This window comes from Loxodonta africana, unplaced genomic scaffold (assembly GCF_030014295.1).
Source record: "Loxodonta africana isolate mLoxAfr1 unplaced genomic scaffold, mLoxAfr1.hap2 scaffold_86, whole genome shotgun sequence".
Taxonomy (NCBI): domain Eukaryota; kingdom Metazoa; phylum Chordata; class Mammalia; order Proboscidea; family Elephantidae; genus Loxodonta; species Loxodonta africana.
Window position 1 is genome coordinate 511,433 of NW_026975603.1, and position 21,442 is coordinate 532,874.

A 21,442-nucleotide genomic window follows, 5' to 3' on the forward strand; every position below is an offset into this window, starting at 1 on the left:
GTACAAATTTGGGAAGCAAGCCCCAGCATTATTGAAGACTTCTGTGGTTGCTATTTTATGTAAGTAAGAGTCCACAGTGAGAACTGCCCTAACTGAATGAAGACACCTGACTACAATGCAGTTGACTGGACCCCACGGTGGTAGCAGCCAAGTGGTGGCACTCAATCAACAAAGACAAGGTGGGTGCGGTTACCATAACAGACAGTAGACTCAAAGCAGTAATCAGAACAGTCTGCTCGCATGGATTTATGGCATTGGCTACTTAGTCATAGTGTCCCTGGGAGTGAAAGAGCTGGGAAATGTACATCTCCTGGTACCTAGCGTCTTGGATATCTAGTGCTCCTGTAACAGAAATACCACAAACGGATGACTTTAACAAAGAAAATTATTCCTTCACAGTCTAGGAGGCTATAAGTCCAAATTCAGGGTGCCAACTCCAGGGGAAGGCTTTTTCTCTCTGTCACTCCTACGAGAAGGTCTTTGTCACCAATCTTCCCCTGGACAAGAAGGTTCTGAGCACAGGGATCCTAGGTCCAAAGGATGCACTGCTCCTGACACTTCTTTCTTGGTGGTACTGAGGTCCCCCTGTCTCTCTGCTCTTTTCTCTTTTATATCTTAAAAGAGATTGACTTAAAACACAACTTAATCTTGTAGACTGAGCCCTGCCTCCTTAACATAACTGCTTCAAATCCTCGATCATTAACATCATAGAGGTAGGATTTACAATACATTGGAAAATCACATCAGCTGACAAAATGGTGGATAATCGCACAATACTGAGAAGCATGGCCTAGTCAAGCTGATATATACATTTTGGGAAGACAGAATTTAATCCGTAACACGTAGTATGCAGCTATCGACCTGTTAATGCCTTTTTCTCCATACCTGTTTCGAAGTATCACCCGAAACAGTGTGCCTTCTCTCTGACCTAAATATATAAGGACCAAATAATGTACAGGAATCTCTGTTACATTTTCTCCATCTTACCATTATTTGGCCTCATACGCAGACCCAGTCACTTAATTGCGCAGCAGAATGAAGAGATTAAAGCCCCAACATTCTTGCCAGTGGACCAGGAAGGTAGCTGCTCAGACATCAGAGAGCCTCAGAGAGACAGAGACCAGGCAGCTCAAGAGAGGGATACCATAAAGTTGTTTTTCACATCCCCCACCCCACTCCCACAGTTGCATATGCTTTGCTCTGACCCTAAGAAGTAGATCAATCCTTTGAGAACTGCATTATGGGTTAGAACACCAACAAGGTCCCAGACTGAGTGACACTCCCATAGATTACATCCAAATATCACTGCAAAGTCTTCAAAATCTGAACTGACATCTGAGCCACAGCACACAGAAGTTGGGAAAGAACCTGCAGCCTGAACATAACTGGGTCAAGTGATTCCTAAAACAAACAACATCGACATTTTCTGTAAGATTGAAGTAAGACACAGTCTTGGAATCACAGACAAAAACTTTAAAAAGCTACTTTAACCATGCTCAAAGAAGTAACAGGCACAACTTAGAAAAATAGAAAAATACATAGAAACCATTCACAAATGAAAATTTTAGACAGGAAAAACAGAAAAATAGAGATAAAAAATTCACTTGATCAGCTCTACAGCGGAATGCTGTTGACAGACAAAAGGATCAATGAGATGAAAACAGTTCAATTGAAAATATCCAATCTGAAAACAGAGAACAAATATTGAAAAAAAATGAACAGAGCCTCAAAAAAATTCAAAAATATCTAACATTTATTTATTGGAATTCCATACGGTGTAGAGAAAATATGTGGTGTAGAAAAAAGTATCTGAAGAAATACTGGCTCAACACTTTCCCAATTTGTTGAAAGACGTAAACTTACAGATTCAAGAAGCTATGCAAACTCCAACAAGTTAAACTCACATAATTTTACGCCCAAATACCTCACTGTCAATTGTGGAATAACAAGGACCAAGAAAATATCTTCAAAGAAGCTAGAGAGAAAACAACTCATCTCACACAGGAGAAACAATTGGAATGACTCTGTGTTCATCATCAGAAGACATGGAGGCCAAAAGGCTGTGAAAACAACATTTTTTCAACACTGAAAGAAAAGAAACATTAACCCAGTGTTCTATAGGCTGTTATTTCCTTCATGAGCAAAGGAAAAATATTGACATTCTCAGGTGAAAGATGCTTAAGAGAATTCATCGCCACTAGACTTGCTCTAAATGAAACACTAAAGGAAGTTCTTCAGGTGGCAGGCTTGGAATTTCAGGAATTATGGAAAGCAACAAAGTGGAAAGTATCTTCGGAAGTTCGCCCTCCACCAAAGATTAGACAGGTCTATAAAACAAACAACAACACACGTGAAGAAAGTGTTTCTTAGTTCAATCATGTGTATGAGACCAGAAGTACAAAACCAGCCCAAAAGCACTGAAAAGAGGGCAGGACAGAACAGGAATCATGGCGGATGGAAACGGGGAACTGGAGCATAGGAGAGGACAATATTGACACATCATGAATATTGCAACCAATGTCACAAAACAATTGTGTATAAATGGTTGAACAAGAAAGTAATTTGCTCTGTAAAGTTTCAAATAAAGCACAATAAAAAATAAAAAAAAGTGGTAGGTATCTCGGTAAACATATTATGCCAACCCTGTTGTCACTGCACAACATGGCGCAGGACTCCCCTCTTTGCAAAGACTTTCTAGCCTATTGGAAAAACTTTGGAATATACTCTTGGTGGCACATTAGTATTAGAGAATGGGGTTAATTTTGAAAATATGAGATGTCTGTACTCATGCCTGGTGAATAAACTGGATAATAATATTTTCAGAGCGAAATGAGATGTTCTAACAGAAAAATAGGCCTGAATTCCCACGTGGGCCATGAGCCTACTACTCTGAAGGCCTTTCCCAGAGAGGCATTTCAGGCACTTCTAGAGCAGCAGGAGCGCTGGGGAATGCAGGTGTCAACCTCCCCCAGGGCCTTCTCTGAGGGGTAAGTACCTGCTTTAGTACTGAGCTTAGTGGTTCATAAATTGTCATTCTGCATAAGGTCTTCAGGTTCAAGTCTGTAATCCAGCTGGGATTCTGTGTGTGCTGCATCTCTGCATCAAAAGAACATGCTTCTAGAAGCAGAATGCCAGGAGAGAGGCGGTTGGGCAGTTGGGGTTGGGGGGTGCTGCGCAGACAGGGGTGCCCGAGGGAGGCACAATATAGTCATTCTGCAGGAGGTCTAGTCCTTCTGCACAAGAATTAGAATGCTTCTCAATGCACAATAGTTTACATGCAGGACATAAACAAAGTGACTGAAGGACAAAGTTGAATAGTAAACCAAGCCACTCCCTGTCAATCCTTACCTGAGAGGGTCTTCATCAGGACTTCCAGGGATGGAGAAGGACACAGTAAACGCTGATTTATTTTACCTCTTCCTTCCTCAAGAAACAGGAACTGGTGTTAAGATGTCAGGTGTCAAGCCCCAAACTCCTCTTCTGGTCTGTATTTAAGCTGTATAATAAAACTGGGAATCAGGCAATCAGCCATGAGCAGACAGACCCAGGAGTATTTCCAGTGTCCCACATCTTTGAGCTCCAGTGAGATCCTGTTCTTAGTCCCTAGATTAGCAGAGGAGCTGAAAGACTGAAATTCCGCGTTTTCAGGCAACTTGGGCTTCAAGCAGGCACTTATTGCTAAAGTCGTATTTCTCTGTGTTAATTTATGATCCTTAACTCAAATCCGGACTTTGAAGCTCATTTTGATAACTCCTCATTAGTCTGCCTAGACAAGAGTCTGCTCACAGTCAGTGATGACAATGGAGGAAACAAAGTCCCTAGCCCAGAGGAGGGACTGTTCCCCAAATTTAGGGCAATGCCCCTGGGAAGCATCGGCGAGGTGCACTGTGGCCTCTGTGGCTTTGCCTTCTGCTCCTGGAATTGCACCCTGGGGGCCTCCATATGCAGACCCAGAGTCCGTGGGTGACCACAACTCCTGCCCTTCTGGGTCATCGTCCGGACGCACGTTGCGATATGCTTCCTGCCCCCCTTCCCAGCATAAGTGCTGCGATCACACGTGGCAGAACCAGTTCCCAGGTCCAGACCCTAGGTCTTGCCCTCCTTGGCCTCAGGCTTCCCCTAGTCCTGGGGGAACCCGCAAGCCTGGTGGGTGCGAGGTTAGCACCCGGCTGGGCGGGCTTGGGCCTGTCTCAAAAGGCTCATGGCGCACGCAGGTTCCGCCTCCTTGGAGTCTGCAGGCTTGAGGTGGGCAGCCCGGCATCTCCTGCCTCCCTCAGGCGCCCTCTCTGGGCAGCAGCTCCCCTCCCCCTCCCCCGCCAACCACCCAACAGTGGCACTGCCTGCTTTCTGCTTCTAGAAGCGTGTTCTTTTGATGCACACATGCACACACACAGAATCCCAGCTGGATTACAGACTTGAACCTGAAACGCACAACTTTAAAACTACTAGACTGGGGGGGGGGGGCGGTATTGGCAGTGAAAAAAGGAAAAAAAAAATAAGAAAGAGAACAATTACAAAAAAAGTATTAGAAGACTGTAACCTCACGTTATGGACTCAAGAAGGCTGCGGATACACAACTGCGTAGATAGCATACTGTTGTATCTTTCTTTGCAAATAAGTCTTAGATGAGGGAATTTGGTACCGGGAATAGTTGCAGAGCCTGACTTTGGGGAAATCTGGGATTGATTAATTGGCTTGCATGAGGCTACAAGCCCTGATAATCAATATTTAAAGATGAGATTTGAGCAATCTAGAACATGCATCAGAATTTTTTACAAGTAAATTAGCACCAGAAGATGCCTTTAACCACTAAATAAAATGGGTCAGTAGTTCAAGATCTCCCTACAAAGAAAATGGCAGACCTAGATCGTTTCCAGTCAGGTTCCAGCAAACATGCAAGAAACAGTCATTTTAATCTTGTACATAGTCAACAGAGATTAGAAAACCATGAGACACTCCCCTAACTTGATCCTTATGGCTAGTTTAAAAATGATAACAAATTAGAGAAGGAAGGTAGAAGAAGAGTTAGAGGACAAGCACACTCAGTAACTGAGATGCAAAACCCTACATAAGATGCCAGCAAAGGAAATCCAGCAAAGGGTAAACCACGTAACATGCCATGATCAAGGCGGTTTATTGTAGGCATACAAATTTGAGTGGACATTAAAGATTTAGTAATTTCATTCACCACATGCATAGGTGAAAGAAGAGAAGACATATGCTCACCTCAAGAGATGGGGGCAAAGCAGGTTGATAAAATCCAATCACACGGAGAGATAAGGACTAGGTGCAAACATGGAACAGAAAAGGAGTTCCCGAACGTGGAAAACTACAACTAGCATGATAGTTCATGGTGACGTGTGGGACATTCTCTTTAAAATTAATAAAAAATAAAATAAGGATGCTTCTATCATTATTTTTATTAAACATTTAACACTGGAAGTGTAAGCTAGTACAAAAAAAGTATAACTGCTATTCATAGATTATAGGACTGTCTCCATTGAAAACCGTAGAAAATATTGGAATTAATAGTAATCATAAATAAAAAATAAATTGAAATTTCAATGCGTCAGCATCAAGCGAACGCTGTCATAGCTCTTAGGTGAAAGCAAAGGACACTGATAGGGAAAGAGCAGGTTCGGGTGGGCTAGACCAAGGAGGGAAGAAAATTATTCTGCACTGGGCTGAACTTATAAGCACGGGTAGGTGTGTTAGTTACCTAGTCCCTCCATAACAAAAAATAACACAACTGGATGGCTTTTAAAGGACAGAAATTTATTTTCTCACAGTTTAGCAGGTAGTAGTTCGAATTCAGGGCATGGCTGTAGTGGGAGGTCCTTCCTTGTCTACCTCAGCTTCTAGTAGATGCCAGCAATCATTTGTGTTCCTGGCCTTCTAGAAGCATCTGTCTTCTTTGTCTGTCTTCCTTTTCACCTGTTTGTGTCTGTCTGTGTGTATTCTGCTCCTTTTATAACTAAGAAGAGTTAGGCTTAGGACCCACCCTACATTGGTATGACCTCATTCACATAATAAAAGCAGGCCCCTTATTTCCAAACAAGGTCAGAATTACAGGTACAGGGGTTAGGATTTCCACATACATTTTGGAGGGACACAATTCAATCCCTAACAGTTGATTTACCAGATATTCTGGATTGAGAGTACTCACATGAACAGCTGAGAGTAGTTCCAATTCTTTGCTACATTCAGTGGCTGAAACTTGTCTCAATGGTCACCCATAGGAATGTTGGAGCAATTTATTGTGCAGGACCTGGCCTACCATTCCTAATCATGTCCATTGTGGAAAAACACACATTCCCATCACCGAAGCCTTGAGAAATTCATCGATAAGAACGCAATGGTGGTTGGAACCAAGAATTGTTTCATAGCCTAGATAACATGGTGCAGCTGTTAGATAGCCACATGGAGATGTCCAGTAATAAAACTTCACCCCACACGGAGATGTCAAGAATAATACCAACAGCTAATGTTCATTGAGTACCTACACTGGTGCCAGGCACTCCTGTGCTTTTCCTTTCATGTTTGCTTTTCATGATGGCCATATGAGGAATGTATCATTATAATGCATAAAGAGGTCAATACAGAGAGTTAAGCTGACATTTGAATATATGAGTCTGGACCCAGGAGGAGTTTGAATGGATGGAGGTATAAACCTCACGTCCTTAGCTACAAATAGACAGCAGTAAACTCACTGAGGCATCCTAGAGGGAGGGTGTCAATAGAGAGAGGAGCAGGCACCAAGCCCAAGGGTACTCTGGTATCTAGAAGCCTGCCAGGTGAACAGCAGCCAATAAGCCTCTCTGAAGTCCAGTGTGGTTCCTGGAGGGTTGTCTGTCCTTGCTCTCAGCTGCATTTCCCCAGTGCTCCTCCCACCTGCACTGGGTTGTCCCCTTCATGACGACAGGGACAGTGTGTACCTTTCACCACTGTATCTGTATAACATAGACTACTTCTGGCCCATGGAATATACTGACTGAATGAAAAATAAACAAAGGATAAGTACGTAAAATCCTTCGTAGTTGATACCTTGAAATACATTAAGGGGCTTCATGAGTAAGAGGGAGAAAAATTGATCAGGGCTGCTTCTGAGACCATCCCTTAGGCGTAATGAGTGTTAAACAACACTTAAACAAAGAGATTTAATGGCAGAGATGTATGTTAAAAAGAGGTAGTATAGCTTAAAGATTACTAGAAACATGCACATTATTGCAACTATAGTCAAATCGCTAAAAACCATATAGTACATGCACACAGAATATTACAAAGTAATTTAATGCCCTCATTAAAAAAAAACAAAAAAAAATTACCATGAAAAGACTAATGCTGAATGAAAGTATCAGGATATAATATCTGTGTTAATATACATAAATGTGTGTGCTAATACACACATAAAACCAGTTGTCATTGAGTCAGTTCTGATTCATGATGACACCAGTGTGCCAGAGTAGAACTGTACTCCATAGGGGTTCCAATGGCTGAGTTTTCGGAAGTAGGCTGCCAGACCTCTCTTTCATAGCAATTCTGGGTGGACCTGAACTCCAACTTTCTGTCAGCAGCTCAAGATATTAACCATTTGCATCAACCAGAGACTCTAATACACATACATGCCAATATAAGCAAGAAAATAGACATATCGGAACGTTAATAATTTATTCGATGCATTACGTATGTTTTCTTGTTTTTTTTTTTGCATACTTTCCCATTGCTTCCAAGTTTTTGAGGAATAGAATGTACTTCTGGAAAAATTCATGAGAGATTTTTAAGTAATGAAATAATTAACAGAAACAGAATGAGTAAATCTGTGGCAAGGCAGCCCATGAACCCAAGATTACAGTAACACTGGTATGAAAAGCAGAATTGTGGAGTCCTGAAGCTCAGTGGTTCCATGCATCCATCAGGAAAGAGGGAAGAGCAAATAAACAAGGAGAAAATACAGTGAGCCAGAGGAGTGGGAGCCCTCTGTTGTGGGCACAGTTTTCTCATGAAACTTTAGACGGACACAGTGGGTGGGATTATCCACTTCCATCATACAAACATTTTTATTACCCTTGATTTTAACAGAACTATGTTATAAAAACAAATAATAAAATAAAGTATAATAAAAGAATAAATCTCATCAGTGGACTACTATCATTTTCCCCAGCCACTGAGGAGGGCAGGAGACACACAAGGGAAGGAAGATGGAGCAGTGTGAAAACTCATGCTAAGTGGGGAGGAGAGTGTTTCTGAGACAGGCCTTAGCTGCTACCACCTAGGGAAGTAGGCAGCCGTGCACAACCAACTGGAAGAAATGGCACATTATTTCTGAGACCTACTCCAGCTCATAACAAATTATGGATAACATGGGGAAGAATGAGATTTCCAGGACACTTAACTGTTTTTATGAGAAACCTGTACATAGAACAAGAGGCAGTCATCTAAACAGAACAAGGAATACAGCATGGTTTAAAGTCAAGAAAGGTGTGCATCACTGTTGTATCCTTTCACCATATGTATTCAACCTGTATGCTGAGCAAATAATCTGAGAAGCTGGTCTGAAGAAGAATAAGGCATCAGGATTGGAGGAAGACTCATTAATAACCTGAGATATGCAGATGATACAATCTTGCTTGCTGAAAGTGAAGAGGCCTTAAAGCATTTACTGCTGAAGATCAAAGACTACAGACTAACAGCCTAACAACTGGACCAATAAGCAACATCATGATAAACGGAGAAAATGTTCACGTCATTAAGGGCTTCATTTTTACTTGGATCCACAATAAACACCCACGGAAGCAGCAGTCAAGAAATCAAACGACACATTGCATTGGGCAAATCTGCTGCCAGCGGCCTCTTAAAGTGTTCAAAAGTACAGATGTCACCTTGAAAACTAATGTGCGCCTGACTCAAGCCATGGTGCTTTCAGTCGCCTCATACGCACACAAAAGGTGGGCAATGAATAAGGAAGACCAAAGAAAAATTGAAGGCATTGAATTACGGTGTTTGCAAAGAATATTGAATATACCATGGACTGCCAAAAGAATGAACAAATCTGTCTTGAAAGAAGTACAGCCAGAATATTCCTTAGAAGCAAGAATGGCGAGGCTTCGTCTCACATATTTTGGACATGTTGTCAGGAGAGATCAGTCCCTGGAGAAGCAGGTCATACTTGGTAACAAGTGGCCACAACAATCGGCTCAAACATAACGACGACTGTGAAGGTGACGATAGGTAGTTTAACATACATTTTGACCCATATGAATTAAAATTTAAACAATTATTTCATGCCTTTTTGTAGGGGTTTTAGAATATACAATTAAAATAAATGTAAACAATTAATAGAAAAAATCTCTGAAAATAAAATTTAATTTTTTTAAATCACTGCTCCATACCCCAGATCTAAATGGCTTGATATAAAGCACTGGTCTTTGTGATTCACAAAAAGGAGGTGCCAATTCCTGGAGGGGAGATGGGAGGATAGAGAGAGTTGGAAGCTGGCAAAATTGTCACGAAAGGAGAGACTGGAAGGGCTGACTCATTAGGCGGAGAGCAAGTGGGAGTACGGAGTAAGGTGTATACAAACTTATATGTGACAGACTGACTTCACTTGTAAACGTTCACTTGAAGCTCAATAAAAGTTAATATAAAAAAAAAGCCCAGCCCTGACCAATGTTTGCTTAAAAACTTTGAAAGTTTGTTCCTCTCTAAAATAAAGCAGGGTCTAACTTTAAAAATAAATAAATAAATGTAAACAATTATTAGAAAAAATCTCTGAAAATAAAATTTAATTTTTTTAAATCACTGCTCCATACCCCAAATCTAAATGGCTTGATATACAGCACTGGTCTTTGTGATTCACAAAAAGCAGGTACCAATTCCTGAACAAGAACTGAAGTGACAGGAGAAACCCCCCATGCTGTTATAGCCCTGAGTATGGGCCCTAATCCAATGATCTGTCTTCATTAATTCCTTTTTATTTCATCTCTGTGAAAGAGGGGAGGGAGAAGGTGAGAGAGGGTTACATGTGCCTATTCTGTTCTTTAGCATCTAGTTCACTGCCAGGAACAAGTATTGGTAAGAGTCCAAAAAACGTTAAAGTACAAATAAGGAGGAAAACCTCCTAGTATATATATGTGTTAGGTGGCACAAAGAGTTAAGTGCTCAGCTACTAACTGAAAGGTTGGCAGTTTAAATACACTCAGAGTTGCCTTGGAAGAAAGGCCTGGCAATCTACCTCCGAATAGTCACAGCTATTGAAAACCGTATGGAGGGCAGTCCTACTCTGAAAACTCACGGGGTCGTCATGAGTGAAAATCTACTCAACGGCAACTGGATTGGTAATCTATATATGGCATAAATGTTCGGAAAATTAGTTTCTGAACATATACACGGCATACAGAATACACTGCACATTAGTATTATGTGCCAAAACCCACTGTCATCAAGTCGATTCTAACTCACAGTGACCCCAAAGGACAGAGTAAAACTGCCGCATAGGGTTTTCACTGAAGCAGACTGCCACATCTGTCTCCTACAGAGAGGCTGGTGGGTTCGAACCACTGACCTTTCAGTTAGCAGCCAAGGTCTTTAACCACAGAGCCACCAGGGCTCACTGCTGTCATGTACAGTGATTACATAAGCAAATTCTGAAACAAACTGCCTGGGTTTAAATCCTAACTCAATTTATCAGCTGGGTGATCTGGGCACGTTACTTTACCTCTCACTGCCTCAGTTTCCCATTTCTAAAATGGGTCTTATTCAAAAGGTTGTTACGCAGGTTAAATAAAACACACAAGGCACTTAGAAAAAGGCCTTACACACAGAATGAACACAATAATTGTTAGCTTTCATAATTATTAAGGGAATACAAACAAACAGCTAGGTTGAAGGAACTTCCATTGAGAAATAGTTGAGTTCCAAAATTCATGTGTAAAGTCATTTACATCAACTGTTAAAGTTGTATGTTTAGATTCAAGTGATTACTGAGGTGTGTTATGATCTTGAACAGAGTTCTGGGGACTATACAGGCAGACTCTGCATGCCCTTCTCCTGCACATCCATTCCATCTCCCTTGGAGCCCAGACATCATGTTATCAATTAAACCCCTCCCACGCTGGTGGTGTACTGTTTAAGAGCTACGGCTGCTAACCAAAAGGTCATCAGTTCAAATCCACCAGGCGCTCCTTGGAAAGTCTATGGCACAGTTCTGCTCTGCCCTATAGGGCCGCTATGAGTTGGAATAGACTCAGTGGCAATGGGTTTTTAACGGGTATGAGGTAACTGTTCAGTGCTTAAAGACGTACCAAAAGCAACCACGAACACAAAAGTATAGTAAAAGGTTCTTATTTCAGAGTAGCAAAACCTTAGTTTCTAACACAGTGGTGAATTAGGGTGGACTGTGGATCAAGAGGAGCTCTGGTGGCATAGTGGTTAAGAGCTCAGCTGCTAACCAAAAGGTCAGCAGTTCGAATCCACCAACTAGTCCTTGGAAACTCTATGGAATAGTTTTTTTTTTTTTATGCTATAGGGTCTCTATGAGTTCGAATCAACTAGGGTCTCTATGACTTGGAATCAACTTGATGGTGACAAGTTTGGTTTGGTGGGTGTCATGGATTGAATTATGACCCTAAAAAATGTGTGTCTCAACTTGGTTAGGCCATGATTCCCACTATTGTGTAGTTGTCCTCCATTTTGTGATTGTAATTTTACTTTAAGAGGATTAGGGTGGGATTGATTGTAACACCACCCTCACTCAGGTCACCTTTCCCTGGGGTGTGGCCTGCACCACCTTTTATCTCTCCAGAGATAAAACCAAAGGGAAGCAAGCAGAGAGTTGGGGGCCTCAGACTATCAAGAAAGCAGCACCAGGAGCAGAGCATGTTCTCTGGACCCAAGGTCCCTGCACCTGAGAAGCTCCTTGACCATGGGAAGGCTAAGGACAAGGACCTTCTTCCAGAGCCGAAAGAGAGAGAAAGCTTTCCCTTAGAGCTGATGCCTTGAATGTGGACTATTAGCCTACTTCAATGTGAGGTATTAAATTTCTCTCGGTTAAAGCCATCCACTCATGGTATTTCTGTTATGGCAGCACTAGATGATGAAGACAGTGGGTCAAGGTGGAAGGGGTGGATGAAGGACAAAAAAAGAAAAATGGACAACAGGAGAAATATAAGAATTCAGAGAACTGTGAAAATTTAATTCCTGAATATACTTTCTTTCTCCTCCCTATAACTGGAAGGACTTTTCTCATATACAGCGTATATAAGTAAATCCTGGCAATATTTAAAACACTTAGATTTTTGTAAAACTCATTCTCTGAAAATTCATGGTGGCCCCATTAATTTCTGGCTTAAAAACAACTCAGAACTAAAAAGAAGCATAAATAAATAAATAAAGGCACTGCTGTCATTTGCGGGTGATGTTCTTTTCCTGCTATCCACAACCCACACACTCGGGTTAATTTTCCAGGGTCAGTGTTCATAGACCATCCTCTTTCTCTTACCACCACCCCACCACCCTTAATTATTTAGAAAAGGCAGGGCCAGTCAGTGCTCCAAACATCAAGTTTTCTCTCCAAAATGCCAACTGGCACTTGGGGAGCAGGCTACATTCTCAGCTGTCAGCACTTCCACTAGCCCCTGCAGATAAGGAATGTGTCTCCACTGAACTGTTCATTGTAATTAAAAAAAAAAAAAAAAGTAAAAAACTGTTTCTTAAAAAAAAAAAAAAACAAAAACCAGGCATTTCCCTATTACCCACCCACCCCACTCTCCCACACCCAGTGCTCCCCTCACCACACACACACTCAAATATTTCCTACCAAGGGTGTGTCCCAAGCACGGGGTCTGGCTCCGCTCTTCTTTTACACCCCTTGGAGGCCTCTGGAGAAACCATACCTTTGGTTGGCAATTCCCTGAACCCTGCCTATTCAAGCTGGCACTTATTCAAAAAGGCAGGTGAGTCTTCAAGTCAGGTTTTTAAAAGGAGTTTAAGAGGTGCCAGGTGATATGCCTACTCACCCTCAAATTTCTCAAAGGTAATAATTTCTTCAGATGTTTACAATGTCTCAACTATGGGTTAATTAAATCCCTTAGGATGGTGGGCATAGGAAAATCCTCCATCTCAATGCCCCCCATTTCGAAAAAAAAAGAGGGGAATCTCCAAAATTACAAATTTCAATTTCTACATACTTGATTGAACTAAGGAGTAAGTTCCTCACATGTGTTATTCTTGGTCTGAGTCCTGGTGGTGCAGTGGGTAAGAGCTAAGCTGCTAACCAAAAGGTCTGCTGTTTGAATTCACCAGCTGCTCCTTAGAGACCGTATGGGGTAGTTCTACTCAGTCCTATAGGGTTGCTAAGAGTTAGAATTCACTGGATGACAATTGGTTTGTTTGCTTTTCAATCTTTGGCTGAAAGGTGGACTTTGTTATCAATTTATTAAATCAACTGGTAATTTGCTGGATATTTATCATACAGGAACTTATGATGTCTTCAAATCCAGCTAATCAGGTTTAGGGAGAGAGAAACTTCTCTACCTTAGCTTCCCTGCCACTCCCACACCTTTTTCATTGATTTCCATGCCCTGTTTAAGTAACATCTCTCATCACTTCTCACTGTCTAGGTTATCTGAGCCAATTCATGGCAGTCAATTCCACCTGAGCCCTAGGATACCCTCATTTACATACTCTGCCCTGTTCCTTCACCAATGGCTGACCTCACATCTCCCCTTGAATGTCTACTAGGCATCTCAAACTTAATGTGGTTCAAATAAAATTCTTCGTCCAAGTGTCTTATCTACCTCCCAGTCTTCCTTACCTCAGCAAATGTTCTCACTATCCTCTGGGTTGTTCAGGACAAAAACCTAGAAATCATCCTTGATTTCTCTCCTTTATTCAAATCTTGCATCCAATCCATTGACATATTCTGGACTCTTGGCACTACTTTAACATAAATCCTGACTCTATCCACTTCTCACTACCTCTACCTTACATCCACCATCATCTCTTGGTTAAAACTGGACTCCATGCACCGATCTTCCCTCTTACAATCTACATAACAGCATCATTTCAGTGGCTTCTCATGGCAATTAGGAAAAATTCCCAAATCCTTCCCATGGTCTTTCATGATGCGGGGCTTGCTCACCATACTAACCTCATTTCCTAACAGTCTTCCCCTGGTTCACTCCACACTAGCCATGACTTATTTCCTGAGCTTCCTCAAACGTGCCAAAACACTTGGTTATTTAAGGGCCTCAGAAACAACTCTTTCCTTTATTGGCAATATCCCTCCCTTCAGAACTTCATACAGCTATTCTCTCCTTTGATATAGGTCAGTTATCTCCTCAAATATCCTGCTCCCATAAGCCTTTACTATTAATCTAAAACAGCTCACCCCACTCACTCCCTCACATGCAACTCTGTCTTATTTTCAAAATATTTAGCTCTCCTTGACATTTTTTGTTAATTATTACCTGTATTTTTTCTGGTTGAGAATATATGCAGCAAAACATACACCAACTCAACAGTTTCTACCTGTACAATTTAATAACACTGGCTACATTCTTGAAGTTGTGCAACCATTCTTACCCTCCTTTTCTGAGTTGTTCCTCTGTCATTAACATAAACCCACTGCTCCTTAAGGTTCCTATCTAATCTTTTCAGTAGCTGTTGTCAATCTGATGCCATGTAGACAGTTCTTAAAAGAGCATATGCTCAAGGTAGACCATTTTTATTAGTTAAGTAAGCTAATGTTCTGGAGCCCTCATGGCACAGTGGTTAAGTGATACGGTAGCCAAGCAAAAGAAGAGCAGTTTGAATCCACCACCTGCACCTTGGAAACTCTATGAGGCAGTGCTATTCTGTCTTACAGAGTCTCTGAGTTGGAATCAACAGCAACAGTTTGGTTTTTTCTTTTTCATACTTCGGTTTTAAGATGATTCAAGGGAATGCTTTTGGTGTAATGTTTAAAGATTATCTCACGGCAATAGTTTCAGGAGTTCATTCACCCTCAATGGCTCCAAAAAGTCTAGGGTTCATTTGAAATTCTGTTCTGCATTTTCCCCCTTTTGATCAGGGCTTTTCTATGGACTCTTTGATCAAAATGTTCAGCGACAGCAGCCGGGAACCTTCTGGTTCTTCTGGTCTCATGGCATGCTAGATGTTCTTCTAAAAAACATGAGTGGATGCTGAAGGTTATCAAATACTTATTTTATTACACCTATTAATATAATCACATTTATTTTTCCTGTACATATGGCAAATTATACTGATTCATTTTCAAATGTTAAACTAACCTTGAATTCTTGGGATAGACCCAACTTGGTCATAATATATTCTTCTTTAGAGTATTGCTGCATTTGTTTTGCCTATTTATTTTTATATTTTGCATCTATGTTCATCAGTGACATTGGCCTGTAATTTTCCCATCTTCTGCTGCTCTTGTCAGGTTTTGGTATCAATATTCATTCTACAAGCTTTATAAAATGAGTTTGGGTATATATTTCCTTTTATATTGAAGAATTTGTGAAATATTTCTTGAATATTTGGCAGAATTTGCAGGAAAAGCCATCTGATATGAAGTTTTCTTTTTGAGAATAGTTTGAGCTCTAATTCAATTGTATTAACAGTTGTGGAATTACTTTTGCTTCCTGTTTCTTCTTGAATTGTTGTTATTAACTTACATGGTATGATACGTTTGCCTACTTTACCTAAATTTGCAAATTTATTGGCTAATACGGTTCATAACATTCTCACATTATCTTTATATTCTGCAAGATCTGTAGTCATTTTCTTTCTAATTCCTGATATTCGTTTTTTATATCTTCATTCTTTTTCACTTGATGAATCTTGCCTAAAGTTTGACAATTTTACTAGCATTTTCTAAGAATCAACTTTAGTCTTTGTTGATCGTCTGTTGCATGTATTCAATCATTAATAGAAACAAAAATTCCTATGAATGTTTGTTTCTGGTTTTTTCCCAACATTTTGAATGGATGTTTAACTCACTTATTTTTCAAGATTTCTTCTTTCCAATTATATTTTTAAGGCTATAAGTTTCCTATATTATATTGTCTGTACTGCACAAATTTTTATATGCACTATGTTCATAATTGTTCACTTCAAAATGTATTCTAATTTTCATTATGATGTCTTTTTTGACTCATAGTATTTTAAAATATCCAAGCACATGGAGATTTTGTATTTTCATTTTCTAAGATGGTTTTTTTTCTTTTCTTTTTAATTACGGTGTACTTACATAAAAAAAAAAATGGAGATTTTGTATTTTCATTTTCTAAGATGGTTTTTTTTTTTTTTTTAATTATGGTGTACTTACATAGTACCCTCTATATTATTGCAGACTCTTGAAATTTGTTGAGACTTGCTTTATAACACAGTATACAGTTAATTTTTATAAACACTATGTATGTGCATGAGATGAATGTATATTCTTTCATGGTTAGATAATACACACACATACACATATATCAATTTGGTATTTTTTTACATGTTAAATCTTCTGTATCCTTGATAATTTATGGACTTCTATGTTTCTGAGGGGTGTGTTAAAAATCTATTATGATGCATGATGTCAAAAGGAGCCCCAGTAGTGCAGTGGTTAAGCACTCAGCTGTTAAACCTTTTGATTTGATCCACCAACTACTCCACAGGAGAAAGATATGACCGTTCCCTTCCATAAAGATTACAGCCTTAGAAACCTTTGGAGAAGTTCTACTCCATCCTATAGTCACTACGAGTCAGAATTGACTCAACAGCACACAAGAAAAAATGTATGATGTGATGGAAACTCAGAAGTACGAAGCTAAAAAGAATTGGTCCTACCTCCAGGGTCAAAGGATGAAGGACAGAGAAAACAGCAGAGACATCCAAAAGCTTGGAAAAAGGGCTGAGAGAACAATGGTTGGTGGTTTAAGGGCTTTGAAGGGCTACCATATATACTGAGGAATCTGAAGTGCAATGTTCTTGCCTAAGGATGAAGACATGCTCATAAAGATCCTGACAAAGCTTTAGGCTTGCACCTCTGGCTGATCTTTGGGCTCCATGGGGACAGGAAGTGAAGGCTAGGGCAGAGTTTTAGGCACTCTTGCTTAGCATTGAAAGAACGCCCCAGTTCAGAGCCAATCTGCAAAGACTGGGATAATGTTACTTTTTCTTTTTGGCTACAAGCATTTAAAGAAAGCACTGTCAGGTCATGAACTGACTGCTGAGATACCAGAACAGAACTTCAGTGTCCACACATGAGAAGACATACAATCTTTGCAGAAATAGTTTGGAAACATCACTAAGCAAATGGATGACTGGCCCTCAACAATTCAAAAAAAAAAAAAAAGCAAACCCTAATGACAGGAGGGAATCTGATTTCCAGAGTTACATTATAATATTTAAGATATCCAGTTTGCAACACACTATTCTAAGTCATAAAAAGAAAAAAGAAAAGGATGGTTCATTTGTTAAGAAGAAAGAAAGAAGAGAAATGAACAGAAAGCATCCCTAAGGAAACACAGATATTGGGAATACTAGACAAAGATTTTAAACCAATTGTCTTAAATTTCCTCAAAGAGCTAAACAAACCATAGACACACACACAAAAAAAGGAAACCAAGAGAAGAATGTATGAACAAGTAGAAAACATTAATAAAGAAATATTATACAAAAGAACCAAATAGAAATTATAGAGCTGAAAAGTTGAATAGCTGAAATAAAAATTTCATTAGAGGAGCTCAACAGTAGATTTGAGCAAGAAAGCAGGAAAATGTAAACTTGAAAAAGCACAACTGAAATTGTTCTAACTGAGGAGCATAAAGGAAAAAGAATGAAGAAAATGAATAGAGCCTAAGGGACCTGCGGGACAACATCAAGCATACCAATATACTCATTAAGGGAGTCCCAGAAAGGAAAGAAAGATGAAAGGACAGAAAGAATATTTAAAAACGTAATGACTGGAAGTTTCCCAAATGTCATCTAGATATCCAAGAAGCTCAATAAACTCAAAGGACAGTAAATACATAGATATCCACAGACAGACATAATCAAAATGTCAAAAGACGAAGACAGAAACTTGAAAGCAGCAACAGATAAGTGACCCCTAATGTACAAGAGAGTCTCAACAAGTTTAACTGTTGATTTTTCATCAGAAACCATTGAGACAAGAAAATAGTCGAATGATGTATTTAAGGTACTGGAAAAAAAATACAGAAACAAAACTATGAACCAAGATGTCAATATCTAGCAAAACTATCTTTCAAAAATGAAGGTGAAATTAAGACATGCCCAGATACACAAAACCTGAGGGAGTATGTTAGCAGCAGAACTGCCTTATGAGAAATGCTACAGGGAATCATCCTGGCTGGCACGGAAGGACACTGGACAGTAACTTGAAGCCATAAAAAGAAACGAAGACTCCGTAAAGGTAACTACTTAGATAAAACAAAGTCAGTAATATTTTTATATCATGCCTCTCTTTTTTTCATATATGATTTAAAGCACAAATGCATAAAAATACACATCTCTCTTAATGGACACACAATGTATAAAGATGCAATTTTTGTAACAGCAACGTAAGTAGGGGAGGTAACTGAGCTGAATAAAAGCAGAATGTTGTATACTGTTGAAGCTAAATTTGTATTAATTAAAAGAAGATTGTTATAAACATAAGATATTAATTGTAATCCTCATGGTCACCACTAAGAAGTTAAAAAATATAAGGAAAGGAAATAAGGAGAGGATCAAAATTGTACACTTGAAAAAAATCAATCAAACACAAAAGTGGACGGTAGTGAAGAAAATGAGAAACAAAATATGTATATGACCTACTACAAAGTAGAAGACATAAGTCCTTCCTTATCATTAATCGCTTTAAATTTAAATAGATTAAACTCACAATTGGGATCATTAAAGTTGTGTGTCAACTTTGTTGGACCATGATTCTCAGTGCTTTGGCAGTTATGATGTAGTTTAGCAGTCGTATAACGATGCAATCATTTCCATGATGAGATGTGATATAATGTGATTACCTCCATGATGGGATCTGCTGTGAGTAGCCAATCAGATCTAAGGGAGTTTCCTCGGGGGTGTGGACTGCATCCAATATAGGTGGACTTTCTGGCAAGGCTCTTGAGGTTTGCTCACTCTGAATCCTGCAGCTGGCTCCTCTTCATCTGATCTCAAGTTTTTGGGACTTGAACTCTCAGCTTACCTTCCAATTTTGGGATTCACCAGCCTCCGCAGTCTGTGAGCTGCGGCCTGCCAGCTTACCTGCCGATCTTGAGATCTGTCAGCCTTTGCAGCCTGTGAGCCACAGACCTGTTGTATGACCTGCAGATCTTGAGTTCTGCAGTCCCTGCATCTATGTGAGTCAGGAGAAGCCACCAGGCTGACCCATGGACTTGAGACTTACCAGCCTCTACAGCCTCATGAGCCATTTTCTTGATATAAAGCTATTTATATAAAAATATATATATATACACCTCACTGGTTTTGTTTCTCTAGAGAACCCAGCCTAAGATACCAATTAAAAGACAAACATTGGCAGAATGCATAAAAAAATCATTCGATTGCTATTAAGCTGATCTGACTCATGGTGACCCCTCCCCTCATGTGTGTCAGAGTAGTACTGACACACAAGTGTGTCAGTTCAATGGCTAATTTTTCAAAAGTAGATCACCAAGCCTTTCTTCCAAAGTGCCTCTGGGTGGACTCAAACCTCCAACATTTTGGTTAGCAGCTGAATGCATTAACCGTTTGTACCTCCCAAGGACTACAACATGTATCTATGTTTATTTCTGTATTACTTCTCTTTATACTATATACATACATACACACATACACACACATACATACACACACACATAGACATCCATGAGTGGTTCATACAGATGCTTTGGACTTCAACTAGCAGGGCTCTATTAATTATTGATAGAAAAGTACTGATACCAGTTATAAATGCGTATTTGTCCATTTCCCCTTTCAGATTTATTAGTTTTTGTATTTTGGAGCACTGTTGTTAGACACGTACACATTTAGGAGTGTTGTATCTTTTTGGAGAATTGAACATTTATTATGTTATGTCCCTACTTATTCCCAATAATACTCCTTTTTCTGAAGTATAATTTGTCTGATATTAATACAGCCACTGCAGTAGAACTGGATAATTTTCAACCATTTCAAGAGGTAGCATAAGATCAAGAACTGATGGTATAAAAGGAAGAAATCGAAGCTGCATTGAAGGCATTGGTGAAAAACTATCCTCTCTCCACCATCTTCACTAACCCTGACACCAACTGTCCCTCACACAGCACTCCCTACTTCTCTGCCGGGTTCAATAACTCATTGCAATGGCCACACAGAACTCATAGTCCATATTCACGATTATGGGGTTTATTAGGGAAGTAACAGTTATAGCTCAGGCTCAACGACACTCAGAATACAGTTCTTCTATCAGGACAGCCTCTTCCCTCCTGTGCTCATCGGCGTGCCTCTGCCTGGCCTTGGGCCGGCCTCTCTCCAAAGGCACTCAGCTTTCCTTCTCCATGGGCCATCATCTCCTATAGCCAGGTCCCTGTTGCTCGGTCTCTCCTGCCATGGCATCTTACCATCTTCAGGGTTACAGCTTCCTCTCTCTATCTCAGTCTCCTGCTTCTAGGAGCTTCTCAGTGCAGGGATCTCAGGTCCATAATATATGCTCGGCTCTTGGCTGTTCTTCCTTGATGGGAGTTGAATCCTCCTCTTTGCTCTGGAACTGGTTCTCTTTGAAGGGAAAATAAACAATCCCCTTGGTGAGCCACAATTACCCTATCACACAGTCCTGCCCAAGCACCAGGGTGGATGTTATAAGACCATGGCTAGAAAGGCCACACAAAGTAAACAATCACATCACAGTACCTTGGACTCATTTTTCAAGTGAAGTACCAAAAATCCCATACAAACAGATTGGTAAAGAATATAATCAACAGCAAGAACATTTTCATACTTATGTTTTCTGTATTTGGAAGAAATCTATAGCACTATTCTTATTTTGCCAATTCAAAGGGATCACAGACATTAGTGGTAGATGTTGCAGTACCAGAAAACTCTCTGGTGAAACAGTCTGTGAGCAGTCTTACAAACATGGATATTCCACCAGAGTCAAAAGAATGACGTTACATATCATCAAAGAGAACATTTCAAGATCTAGCCTGAAGTACAATGTTGTCACTGATAGGCTAAAATCCATACACTTACAAGAAAGACTAGTTTATATGACTATTCAAATTTATGCACCAACCACTAATGCCAAAGATAAAGAAATTGAAGATTTTAAACAACTTCTGCAGCCTGAAATTGATCAAACATGCAATCAAGATGCATTGATAATTACTGGTCATTAGAATGTTAAAGTTGGAAACAAAGAAGGAAAAGTAGTTGGAAAATACAGCATCGCTGAAATAAATGA